This window comes from Eptatretus burgeri, chromosome 4 (genome assembly GCF_056783735.1).
Source record: "Eptatretus burgeri isolate ZD-2024b chromosome 4, Ebu_testis_v1, whole genome shotgun sequence".
Lineage (NCBI taxonomy): Eukaryota > Metazoa > Chordata > Myxini > Myxiniformes > Myxinidae > Eptatretus > Eptatretus burgeri.
The window spans coordinates 3,371,233-3,383,732 of record NC_140964.1 but is presented as its reverse complement, the minus strand read 5'-3'; the positions used below and the strand labels follow the sequence as shown (position 1 = coordinate 3,383,732).

General features: G+C 44.6%; 1 protein-coding gene and 1 long non-coding RNA gene across 4 annotated transcripts in view; one reads left to right on the top strand and one right to left on the bottom strand.

Moving 5' to 3' along the window:
- The window catches only part of LOC147027352 (uncharacterized), a 12,521-nt gene extending 12,194 nt beyond the window's left edge, over nucleotides 1–327 (bottom strand). The window contains exon 1 of the long non-coding RNA XR_015057002.1: nucleotides 193–327. This is a non-coding gene — a long non-coding RNA (uncharacterized LOC147027352). The remainder of the gene's footprint in view (nucleotides 1–192) is intronic.
- Nucleotides 1–12,500, top strand: part of LOC147027351 (unconventional myosin-Ib-like) — a 74,590-nt gene that overhangs the window by 11,744 nt on the left and 50,346 nt on the right. Inside the window, exon 1 of one of the 3 annotated variants that reach the window (XM_085876695.1) lies at nucleotides 7,245–7,356. The exons of the other annotated variants lie outside the window; for them this stretch is intronic. The gene's annotated coding sequence lies outside the window, so the exon portion shown is untranslated. Of the gene's footprint in view, nucleotides 1–7,244; nucleotides 7,357–12,500 lie in introns of those variants that run through there. 3 annotated transcript variants of the gene reach the window in all.

Here is a 12,500-nt window from a genome sequence, read left to right as displayed (position 1 = left end):
ATATATATACAGTACAGTACATACATACATATACAGGGTGTGTCAATGAAAGATTAATCACTTCAAAACTTTATTAACCAAAATATTGAGAAAGCAAACAAAAAATGAATTTGGAATTAACTCATTAATTAATTGATTAATTAACTGAAGGAGTACTGCTCTCTCCTCTGGGCTGGGGCTCCTGCCTCTCACCTTTCTCGACTTCATGCTGTGGAAACCAAGGTATTTAAGATCATTGGTATCTCCCGTGATAAGGCTGATTCTTTGGGTCTCTCACTCTCTCACCGCAGGCAGGTCGGTGATCTGTCTTCTACCGTCTCCTCTCCAGCCTTGCCTCCCCCCACCCCAACTCCGTCTGCTATCTGTCCCACCCATATTTTTTTTTACAGGGCGCTCAAGGTCCACCAGCAACCCCCTTCTCGTAAAACTACCAAAATCAATAATCACTGCTCACCTTCACGCTTTCATTTCTCTTTTTACCCACGTTTGTAACAAACTCCCACACTCTCTTCCATCCAAATTTTCCCCCCAGATCTTCAAATTTGCCCCATATCTGCTCCCTTTGTTATATGTTCTGTGTGTCAGCTCTTATACGAACCTTGACATTGTATATTTAAAAAAAACAACAGCATTGCTTTTTATTAGGTTCCTCCATGTTTCATATCGACAATTCAAATATCAGTCTTAGAATAGTAATAATTTCCAAATTGAACTGTTATTATGTGGTTTTATCTACATACTGTTTTGTTGTGTTTCAATTTTTTTTGCAGGAGAACTTTAAGCCTGAAATAAACCAAACCAAACAAAACCAAAACATAACGACACACGATGTTTGCAGTCGACTGTTAAACACGGGGGAGGTTATGCGATTGTCTGGGGTTGTTTTTCAGCTTTTGTTTTCGGAAAACTTGTTACAATCAATGGGACGCCAATAAAAGAATCGTACGTGCAGATACCGCAGCACCATGCAGTTCCTTGTGGAAATTCATTTTCCAACAACATAATGATCTGAAACATGCAACCAATATCGTAAAACATTATTTGGAGAACAAGGTTACAGCGAGTGTGCTCCAGGTGTTACAATGGCCACCCCAGAGTCCACCCCAGAGTCCACCCCAGAGTCCACCCCAGAGTCCACCCCAGAGTCCACCCCAGAGTCCACCCCAGAGTCCAGACATGAGTCCCACTGAGCCCATATGGGATTACCTGGAAATGGAGAAGAACAAGAGAAACCCAACTGACCTTACAGAACTGTGGAATGTATTACAGCATATTCGGCACAATATTCCTGTAAGAGTGCTTCAGTCGTTTACAGGAAGCGTGGGTAAAAGAGTGATGTCACTCAAGTAGGCAAAGGGCAGACACACAAACTATTGACTGATATTATAAAATGACATTGTTCTTGTTATTTACTTGAGCAGTTTGTTTGATACGGGTTTATAAAGGCTGCTAAGTTATAATAATAAACACATACGACTGTTATCCCTGATAATTTAAATTAATTCACCCGAAACCATGAACATAACTTGGGCTATCAGGATGGCCGAGAGGTACGCGCATGCCCCTGCAAGCTGTCCATCCTCGGTTTGAATCCCAACCCAGTTATAAACTGTCATCCTGGTGTTTCACAGGCAGGATGATTCTTGACTGTGCGTGCCGTCCCTCGGATAGACGTTAAACTCGGAGTTCCGTCTGCTGGCATTAGTTGGTGGACGTTAAAGATCCCAAGGTGTCCTTTGTGAAGAGTAGGCGAGCTATCACTGACATCCTGAACAAATTCCTGCCCTAACTACGGCTGGGAAGGCTAAGGCAATGGCAAACCACCCAGTATCACCCTAGCTCAGGAAGCTGCTTCGGTGGCACTGACGCTCTGTGATGTGTATGATGCATCAGAGAGATGAATACCATCGGAATAACCCAAACTTTTGCACAGCACTGCACTTCATACAAACAAACACAACTCTGTTTAGGTACCCAGTCCCAGTTGATAATGTATTTTAATTGTAGCTGGGAAGAAAGATATCAAAAATGTATTTGCATTCCAGCTCATTTGCAGTCTGTGAAAAACCCAGGGACCCAGAAACGCATCCACGGATTGATTCGTTTCCCCCAGCGAGTGGGCTGGAAATCCTGACCATAAAAGTCTTCTTAAGCTACCTCGGCTTACTGATACTGCAGTTACCAGGGTAGCAGCTTCGCATTCCATTATACATTGGGTAGTTCTGTGATTTTCATGGATGGCAACTGAGTTTGTTCATTTAATGTTGATATTTGTTCTGTTGGCTAAAACTTGAAGTTCTTATTAACCTACTAACAAATACCACCCGTCACGTCGCTGACAGGAATACTGAGAACGGGTAAAAATGAGGAGGGGGAGAGAGGCAAGGGAGAGAGGGTGGAGGTAGAGAGGAAAGAGAGAAGAGGGAGGGTGAGGAGGGTGGGGGAGCGAGGAGGGAGGGGGGCGTGAGGACGGAGGGGAGCGAGGAGGGAGGGGGAGCGAGGAAGGGTGGGGGAGTGAGGAGGGGTGCATGAGCGAAGAGGGTGGGGGATAGAGGAGGGGTGGGGGAGAGTGGAGGGGTGGGAGAGCAGAGGGATGGGAGAGCGAGGAGGGAGGAGGAGGGAGGGGGAGCTAGGAGGGAGGTGGAGGAGCGAAGTGAGAGGGGAGCGAGGAGGGGTGGGGGAGAGAGGGGAGCGAGGAGGGGTGGGGGGTGAGGAGAGGAGGGAGGGAAAGGAAGGGAGAGCGTTAAGTACAATTCATTCCATCTCATCAAAATGCTTCCACATAGAATAACAGTGAAGATGGAAACAAAATATTGTCTGAAATCCATTTTCTACCAGTCATACTACAAATACTGCCCAGAGACAAACACCACCCGGAAGCATTTGGAGACAAACACCTCCAGGATGCGTCTGGAGCCAAGCTGTCCAGAGATAAACACTGCTCAGACACATTCAGAGACAAACACCGGCCAGACGCATTCAGAGACAAACACTGCCTGGACGCATCTGGAGACAAACACCACCTGGACGTGTCCAAAGAAAAACACCACCTGGACGCATCCGGAGACAAACACCGCCTGGACACATTTGGAGACAAACACTGTCTGGACACATCCAGAGCCAAACACCGCCTGGACGCATCCGGAGACAAACACCGCCTGGACGCATTTGGAGACGAACACCACCTGGACACATCCGGAGACAAACACCGCCTGGATGCATCCAGACACAAACACCCATCCAGGCATAAATACCACCCAGACATGTCCAAAGCCAAGCTGTCCAATGAGGAATAACACTTGGACACGTCTGGAGTAAAACTCTTGTCTGGACACGTCTGGAGACAAGCTCCTGTCCAAACATACAAGGAAATCTAACACAGGTGGAGGCCCTTCATCCCATCATGCCTGAACGAACACCATATTAATTTATCTACACAAGATCAAAGGAAGAAAATGCAAACTTTAAAAAATCTATTAATTAATTAAAAAAGAAACAATTTTTTTTTTAGTTTTTGTAGTTTTGCAAAAAAAAAAACAATTCTTTTTCTTCTTCCCCTCAGGAGAGGGGGCATGGGCTCAGTTAAAAACATACATCAACCACACAACCATTGACAAGACCCCACCAACAGCACTCCGCACACATGTACGTACACAATCACCCATCAATACTCAAACTACCTGAAAGTCCTTTCAACATCCCTATATCTCTCCATCTCCATAACTTCCAGGTTCCTATCTAATTCTAATTTAAACTTATCTACTTTTTCTTCTGCCACTACCTTTCCAGGGAGACCATTCCATGCATTAACTACTCTCTGAGTGAAAGTCCCCTCCCTGCCTTACTACCGTCTTAACTCTCCTCCTCTTTCCTCTCAGGCTACGGCCCCTGGTCCTATCACTGTCTACTCTGTTGAATAATTCATCTTCACTTATTTTATCTTTACCTTTCATTGTCTTAAACATCTCAATCATATCTCCTCGTAACCGCCTCCTTTCTAGTGTATAAAGCCCTGTCTCGTTCAGCCGCTCCTCATAGCTGAGTCGAGCTCGGCCCGGAATCAATCTAGTAGCCCTACGCTGAACCCTCTCTCGGGCATCGATGTCCTTCCGGAACTGTGATGACCAGAACTGTACACAATATTCTAGATGTAATCCTCACTAAATTCCTGTACAATGTTAACACCGCCTCTTTTGATTTATAAATGATCCTCCTCCGAATACAGCCTAAAACTCGATTTGCTTTACCTATCGCTACCTGGCACTGTGCTTCCTGCTTACCTCCCATATCTATTACCACCCTATATCTATTACCAGCCTTCTCCCAATCATCAGCAAGGTGATGGAATCCATCATCGCTTCAGATATGAAATCCTTCCTCTTCTCCAATGGCTTGATTTCCAATCATCAATTTGGTTTCAGACCAGGTCACTCTACCCTAGATATGCTGCTACTGCTCTCCCATCAATGGATGGAGGTCCTCAATGCCAGACAGGAAATCCGAGCCATATCCCCGGACATATCACGTGCTTTTGACACAGTCTGGCACCCTGCCCTACTCACCAAACTCTCTTCCCATGGTATTCAAGGCCATCTCCACTCATGGCTCGCAGACTTCCTCTCCTGTCGCAGTCAACGTGTGGCCCTAAATGGAGTTCTTTCATCCCCTCTTCCTGTCCAGGCTGGAGTTCCTCAAGGTAGCGTTCTGGGCCCTGTTCTTTTTCTGGTTTTCATCAATGATCTCTCGGACTCTCTGGAAAATCCTCTATTTCTCTTTGCCGACGACTCCACCCTCTTCCGTACCATCTGTCATCCCTCAGACCGGCAAGCAGCAGCTTCTTCACTCACTGCAGATCTGGATAAAATCACAAACTGGTCCAACACGTGGAACATGTCTTTCAATCCAGACAAATCTCACACTCTCACTATGTCTCTTCGAAAAGATCGTTTACAAAACCCCCCCATCCACTTTCTCAACAATCCTCTCGAAGAAGTCTTTTCTTTCAAGCTTCTAGGTCTCACTATCTGCCATGACCTTTCCTGGGAAAGTCACATTTCCAACCTCGCCTCAAAAGCCAGTCGCCGACTGGGAATCCTCCGTCGTGCTAAGTCCTTCCTCGGCCCTCTTGAGCTCCTGACCACTTACAAAGCTTTTGTCCGTAGCCTGATGGAGTACTGCTCTCCCCTCTGGGCTGGTGCTCCTGCCTCCCACCTTTCTCGGCTTCACGCTGTCGAAACCAGGGCATTTAAGATCATCGGCATCTCCCGCAATGAAGCTGAGTCTTTGGGCCTCTCACTCAATCACCGCAGGTTGGTCGGTGGTCTTTCTGTCTTCTACCGACTCCTCTCCAGCCTTGCCCCCCCTGCTCTGTCTATGATTTGTCCCCACCACATTTCCACAGGGCGCTCAAGGTCCGCCAACAACCCCCTTCTGGTAAAACTACCAAAATCACGAATCACTGCTCATCTTCACTCTTTCATTCCTCTTTTTTCCCGCCTTTGGAATAAACTTCCTCACTCTATTCTTTCCCATTCTTCCCTCCAGGCTTTCAAAACAGCTGTTCACCACCACCTCTTATCTTCCCCCATCCAAATCCTCGATCTTTTCTACCCCCGATAATCCACCCAAGCCCACTTCCTTCATTTCTCCTGCTTTCCTTTCTGAAAGTCCCTGAAATGTCCATCTTCTCTTCGCCATGTTCCCCGTCCCATCCCCATCCCTCTCCCTTCCACAGTTCACCTAATGTGTCTGTTCCCCACTGTTTTGTCCCTTCCACTCCCGCCCCTCTTGTCTCATGCCTCCTTGCTGTGAGTTGTGTGTTAGCTCTCATACGAGCTTCGACCAAGGTAAAAAAAAAAAAAAAACCCCCAGATCCTTCTATGTGACGTGCTCCAAAATTACCCCTTACATCCTGTTATCTCTATTTTCATTGTTCTTTTCCTTTTCCATCCCCAACACCTTACACTTGCTCAGGTTAAATTCCATCTGCCAATCTTTTGCCCAATCTATACAAGTATCAATACTTTCCTGAATCTGATCACCACCCCCTCTGCGATCCACGTCAACTCGAAACTTTGTGTCATCTGCAAATTTGGAAAGCTTACTCCTCACCCCATTATCCAAATCATTGATGTAAATCATGAATAGTAATGGTGCGAGTACTGATCCCTGAGGTATCCCGCTAATTACATCCTCCCAGGAAGACATCCTCCCACTCACAGCCACTCTTTGCTTCCTACCACTAAGCCAGTTTGAAATCCAATTAGCCACCTGACCAGCCACTCCACAAGCCCTCACTTTGGCTAACAATCTCCGATGTGGTACCTTATCAAATGCCTTCTTAAAGTCTAGATATACTTTGTCCACTGCCTTTCCCTCATCCACCCAATCAGACACTGCCTCAGAGAACTCTAAAATATTTGTGAAACAGGAACTACCTTTCGTAAACCCGTCATGACTACCTTTAATTGGTTTGTATTTATTTAAATGATTCCTCATCTGCTCCTTAATCAATGTCTCCAACACCTTCCCCACAACTGAAGTCAAACTAACAGGTTTATACTTTCCCAATTCTTCTCTGGATCCTTTCTTAAATAGTGGTGTTGCATTTGCTACTCTCCAATCCTCCGGTACCTGTCCTGACTCCAGGGAACTATTAAAAATATCCGTTAACATCTCGCTTACCTGCTCATCCACCTCCATCAATACTCTCGGTTGAATATTATCTGGACCCGGAGCCTTATCTACTCTTCGATTACCGAGCTGTTCCTTTACTTCCTCCACTCCAACCTGGATCTTCTGTAAAAGCCCCTTTTCACCTGCTTGATAGATGCTCTCTGCTCTTGGCAATTCTCCTAACTGTTCTTGTGTAAAAGTTGAAGAAAAATACCTGTTTAATAAGCCTGCCATCTCACCTTCATCACTAATCACTCTCCAGGTGCGATTCCTCAATGGGCCCACACTGGTCCTTACCTGTTCTTCTCCCCTGATGTACTTGAAGAAAGCCTTGCTATTATGTTTAATATTCTTAGCCATGTCCTTCTCATACTCCCTCTTGGCTTGCCGAGTTATTTTCTTAACTTGCCTCTGTTAACTTTGATAGTGATATAAATCTAACTCCAGTCCTGTTATTTTAAACCCAATAAATACCTTTTGCTTCTCCTTAATAGCTTTCCCTATCTCACTGCTCAACCACCCTGGTCTCTTTCTGTTTCTAGTTTTACACCTCATTGGAATTTACACACTCTGCACTCTACACATTTGGTCCTTCAAGGTTTCCCATTTCTCTGATGCCGATTGTCCTGTTGTTCGAGTCTCCCAATCTACATCACCCAAGTCTCTCCTCATACCCTCAAGGTTTGCCTTCCTGAAATCTAAATAGCCTTACCCTACTATCCTGAACTCTAACCCTTCACAGAGTCTTTGCACACACAATGTTATGGTCACTTGCTCCTAAATGCTCCCCAACCTCCACCTCCTCCACCATATTGGGATTGTTACTTAAAAGGAGGTCGAACACTGCACTCCCCCTCGTGGCCTTATCGACAAACTGGGTTAAAAAGCAATCCTGGACTACAACTAGGAAATCCTCTTCTGCTCTGTCCTTTCCCTGTTCCTGGACCCAATCTATTCCTGGCAAGTTAAAATCCCCCATAATCAATACTCTTCCCTTTCCACATGCCATTTTGAATTCTTCATGTCCTCCTCCTTCCTCCTCTTCCTTCCCACCAGTATACTACTGTTTTTACAATCTCTAATCTCTACCCGTACAGAATCCTCTACATTAATTCCTTCCTTCATGTCACCCCTTTCTCTTGATGCAATGCTGTCCTTTACCCAGATTGCTCCTCCTCCTCTTATTCTCTCCTTCCTATCACACCGATACACCTTGGAGCCTTCTAATCCTGTCCTCCACTTACTCTCCTTCTTAAACCATGTCTCACTTCCTGCAACTATACCGTACTCCTCGCTATCCACTTTGGCTTCAAGCTCTTCCATCTTATTATTTAAACTTCTGGCATTGGTATAGAATATGTTTAACTTTTCCCTTCCTGAAATTCTATTTTCTTGCCTGGCCTTACTCATCACAATTACATCATCAGTTCCTTCTTTACTACCTTCTCTACCCTCCGCTGACCTTAAAAAAGCCTGAATTCCTTCCTCAATTCGCACTGCAAACCTTGCTGCCCCCTTTCTATTTAATATACGGCCATCATTCCGGAAACACTCCCTTTGTCCCCTAAATGATTCCCACTGCTTCTTAAATGTAAAACATTCCACGCTACACCATTCTTCCAGCCATTGGTTGTCGTCTATCGCTCTGCTCATAATTTCTATGTTGTTTCCTAATCTTTGGAGAATCCCAGAAAACATGACATCACAACCCTTTGCTTTCAGCCGCTTAACTAATATCCTGGATCTATTTTTCAAAACCTCTGAGTAAACTTTCCCTATATCATTCGCACCTCGGGCTACCACAACCAACTTCTTCCTGCCATCACCCGATACAATATCGTTTACCCTTCCTTCAATGTTCCTAACTCCTGTTCCTTCAAAACTACACAGAATTCTATGTCTACGACCCTTCCTGCAGAATGAAGAATATATATATATATATTTATATATATATATATATATATATATATATATATATATATATATATATATATATATATATATATATATATTTGTCTCATCACCCACAAAAACTGTCTCCCATACCTCATTTCTACCAATTTCTATTGTTGCACCTCCACCACTGCATGCACCCACTGCACCTCCACCACTGCCTGCACCTGTTGCACCTTCGCCACTGCCTGCACCCGCAGCACCTCGCCTGGACATGTTCGGAGACAAACACCGCCCATAAACACTGACAGATGCGTCCGGAGACAAACACCGCCCAGACGCATCCGGACACGAACACCTGTCTGGACATGAACACCACCCAGACATGTCCGGAGCCAAGCTGTCCAGAGAGAAACACCGCTCAGACATGTCTGGAGGCAAACTCCTGTCTGGACACGTCTGGAGACGAGCTCTCGTCCAGACATAAACACTGACAGATGCGTCCAGAGATAAACACTGCCCGGACACATCTCGTCACAAACACCACTCGGACGCATCCGGAGCTAAGCTGTCTGGAGACAAACAATGCCCGGACATGTATATAGACAAACTCCTCCAGGACACATCCAGAGACTAACTCTGCCCAGACATGCCCGGAGACAAACTCCGCCCGGACACGCCTGGAGACAAACTCCGCCCGGAGATAAGCACCACCTGGAGATAAACACCGCCCATAGATAAACCACGCCCGGACACATCGAGAGAGAGAGAGAGAGAGAGAGAGAGAGAGAGAGAGAGAGAGAGAGAGAGAGAGAGAGAGAGAGAGAGAGAGAGAGAGAGAGAGAGAGAGAGAGAGAGTATTATGTTGCTCTGTATTAGGTGGGGGTGTAAAGAGAGAAGAGAGAGGCGATAAAGAGAGGAGAAAGAGAGGAGAGAGAGAGACATGGACATGTGGGGCGAGGGGAGTTAGCAGAAAGAAAATGTTATGCTTTCACGACACACACACACACACACACACACACACACACACACACACACACACACACACACACACACACACACACACACACACACACACACACACACACACACACACACAGTATTTGTGCTTGGCAATTCTTCAGGAATTGGCAGATTGGAGTCAGTGTGATTACCGACGACAGCACATACCGTTTACAACCCAAAAACCAAGAGAAGCTTTCACCCTTGTTTTGTGGTAATTTCAGCAAACAAATTATAAAAACAAAGTTGCATTTATATAGACATTTCAGGGAGATGTGCATAAACATTAAACTTTAAAAACAACTGCCAATCAGCATGCAACGGGTGGAAAAAAATTGGCTCTGTAATTTATAAAACATGTGAATATGGCAAAGGGCTCAGAAATCGGGTGTTATCAAATATATTTTGCTTTGAAACTCAAGGAGAAACCATATAACCTTTGTAAATCATGTATCTCTTGTAGTAACTTGTAACCTTGTAGTAACTGCCGACTGTACATCCCGTTTGGGACATGAACTGTCCCACAATCAATAAAAGGGTGCTCGGCAAGAGGCTTAAGCAGTCAAGCAAACACTCCAATTAAATGGTTGATCAGGAACGGCTGGCCAGGCTGTGTCTGTATACCATAGAGGATCCCTTTAACTTTAAATCCGGTCTTCACCGCGCCCGCAGCGGTTAAAGAAATGAAATGAATTCATTGAAATAATGACTTTACCCCCAAAAGAGTTGCTGTTTCACGTAGAACAACCCTGGAGACATCACAAAGTTTAATCGCCCATGAAATAAACATTGCAGTTTATCCACCACATTCCCTGCTTATCTGTGCACGCATCACATGGTACATCGGTTCGCGCAAACGTTATAACTTTATTTTTAAATGTCCGTTTTTCACCAGATTTGCTTTGATACCCTGTAGAGCACCTTGTGAAACCTCCGAAAATGTAGACACAGATCTCGTAAATGCTATGGATAAGCAGTCACTCTGGGGGACGGGGCATGATGTCAGGCAGTGAATGCGTTAAATCATGTAGCTCAATGAAGCCGGTTAATTTTGGCACGTTCCGAAATCTTTTGTTCGCAGAATATGATTCTCCAAACAGTAGAAAAAGATAAATTTAATGCTTTGGATATTTCACATTTTCTCATGTATATATGGAGAAAGAGGGAACATCGCCGAGCGTGCTTAAAGTAAATCGGTACATATCAGATTAGTTATAAGACTCGTTATTTCTTCAGATCGTCAGATTTAACAACAGATTTCGACACTTATTGAGTCCGGACGATATCCGATCCTCAAAACCGAAATCATATTTCGACGATATACTTTAATTAGTCCGTGAGAGTAGATCGTGGAAAATCGTCTCATTTTATGCACAAAATCGCTCCAAGCTCCTAATTTGAAAACTACAGTGCTTACAAAAACTATGTACACAACGATTCGGAGCTATGATGAACAGGCATTCGATAATATGAGTGAGGAAAGTGAAGAAAAAAAAAACTTTATCGTTAAGAAATCGTTGCGGCCTGTTCCAAGTCGAGGCATGGTTGAGCAGGCCAAAAAAACATGGCGGCCCCAGACCCCAGCGAGGTTAGCCAGGAAATGCCTGAAGACCCCAGAGAGCGAGGTGGCTGAGGATCGCCTGATGAAGGATATAATTAAATAAGGCCGTTAATTATTATCTTCAAAAGGTGTGTTTTAATTTACACAAACACCCAAATTTCACTTATGCACTTCGTTTGAGTTTTCTTTGTGTGCATGCAAAGCTTCAGGCTGATAGGTTTGATGGTACACACGGACACACACACACACACTGACATTTATTAGCCTAGATAATGAGTACCTAAACAAGATGGATGTGTGGCAGGCACCCCCCCCCCCTCCCTGTTCGTTAGGACCCTTGCAGCAAGTTCTGGTGGTGGTCGTATGGCAGCTTAGCTGCCGGGGTAGCTATCATTTATTGAAGCATGACTGTGTCGCTGATGCAGTGCCCCTCTACCAGTCCACACATTGGAATTGGTACTCATTTCACCGACCTCGGAAGGATGACAGGCTGAGTCAACCCCCTGGTGTATTAATTCAGCGGCCGACGGGGCTTGAACTCAGGACCCGAGGATCCCAAGCCGTCACCCGAACCACTGAGCCAACACCAGGCGATGTAAAGCAAGTTTTGATGTAACACGGGGGTTCATGGTGACCATTGCAGTTAAGGCGTGTTAGTGGTATACTAGTCAGCTCTAAGGTAAAAGTGCTACTTATGCACCATCCTGTCAGACTTGCAGTTATATACAATATGCAAATTAGTTTAAATGTTAATGAAAAAGTGTTTGAAAAACGAAAACGGAAATTTGTTCGTAAAGTTCTGTAATCTATTAGTTCACACATTTTAATGAAGTTTTGAATTGAGAAAATATAAACAGAAGAAAAACAGAAAAGCTACCTTTGGTTGATTTGATGTCTAAATGGGACGTCATAATGTGGAAGTGGAACGTAACACAGGATTGTTACTTCACTTACAACACAAGCTTATGTTGAGAAAGGTGAGTTCGTGGCTTACCTGACAAGCTATATGAACACGGAATGAAGAAATAACTTTCTGCATCGGAGAAATCGTTTTGGAAGAACCTTACATTGGGTGAGATTGATCCTGCTAATGAGAGAACCATGAACTTCAATTCAATTATTCAATTCACTGAATTTGGTAAGGGTAAAGTAAACTCCATATTGACTTGCAAGTTGACGAATCGTGTTGAAAGCCAAAACTGTATTCAGTATTGATTGGTCATAAAGTCGACGAATTGTGGAATGTTTTTTGGCCGCTCAGATATTCGCTTACTGTATGTAAGCATGAGATGTTCGCCTAATGGGTGTGAGCCTGAGATGTTCGTCTAATGAATGTGATCCAGCGATGTTCGTCTAACAGATGTGAGCC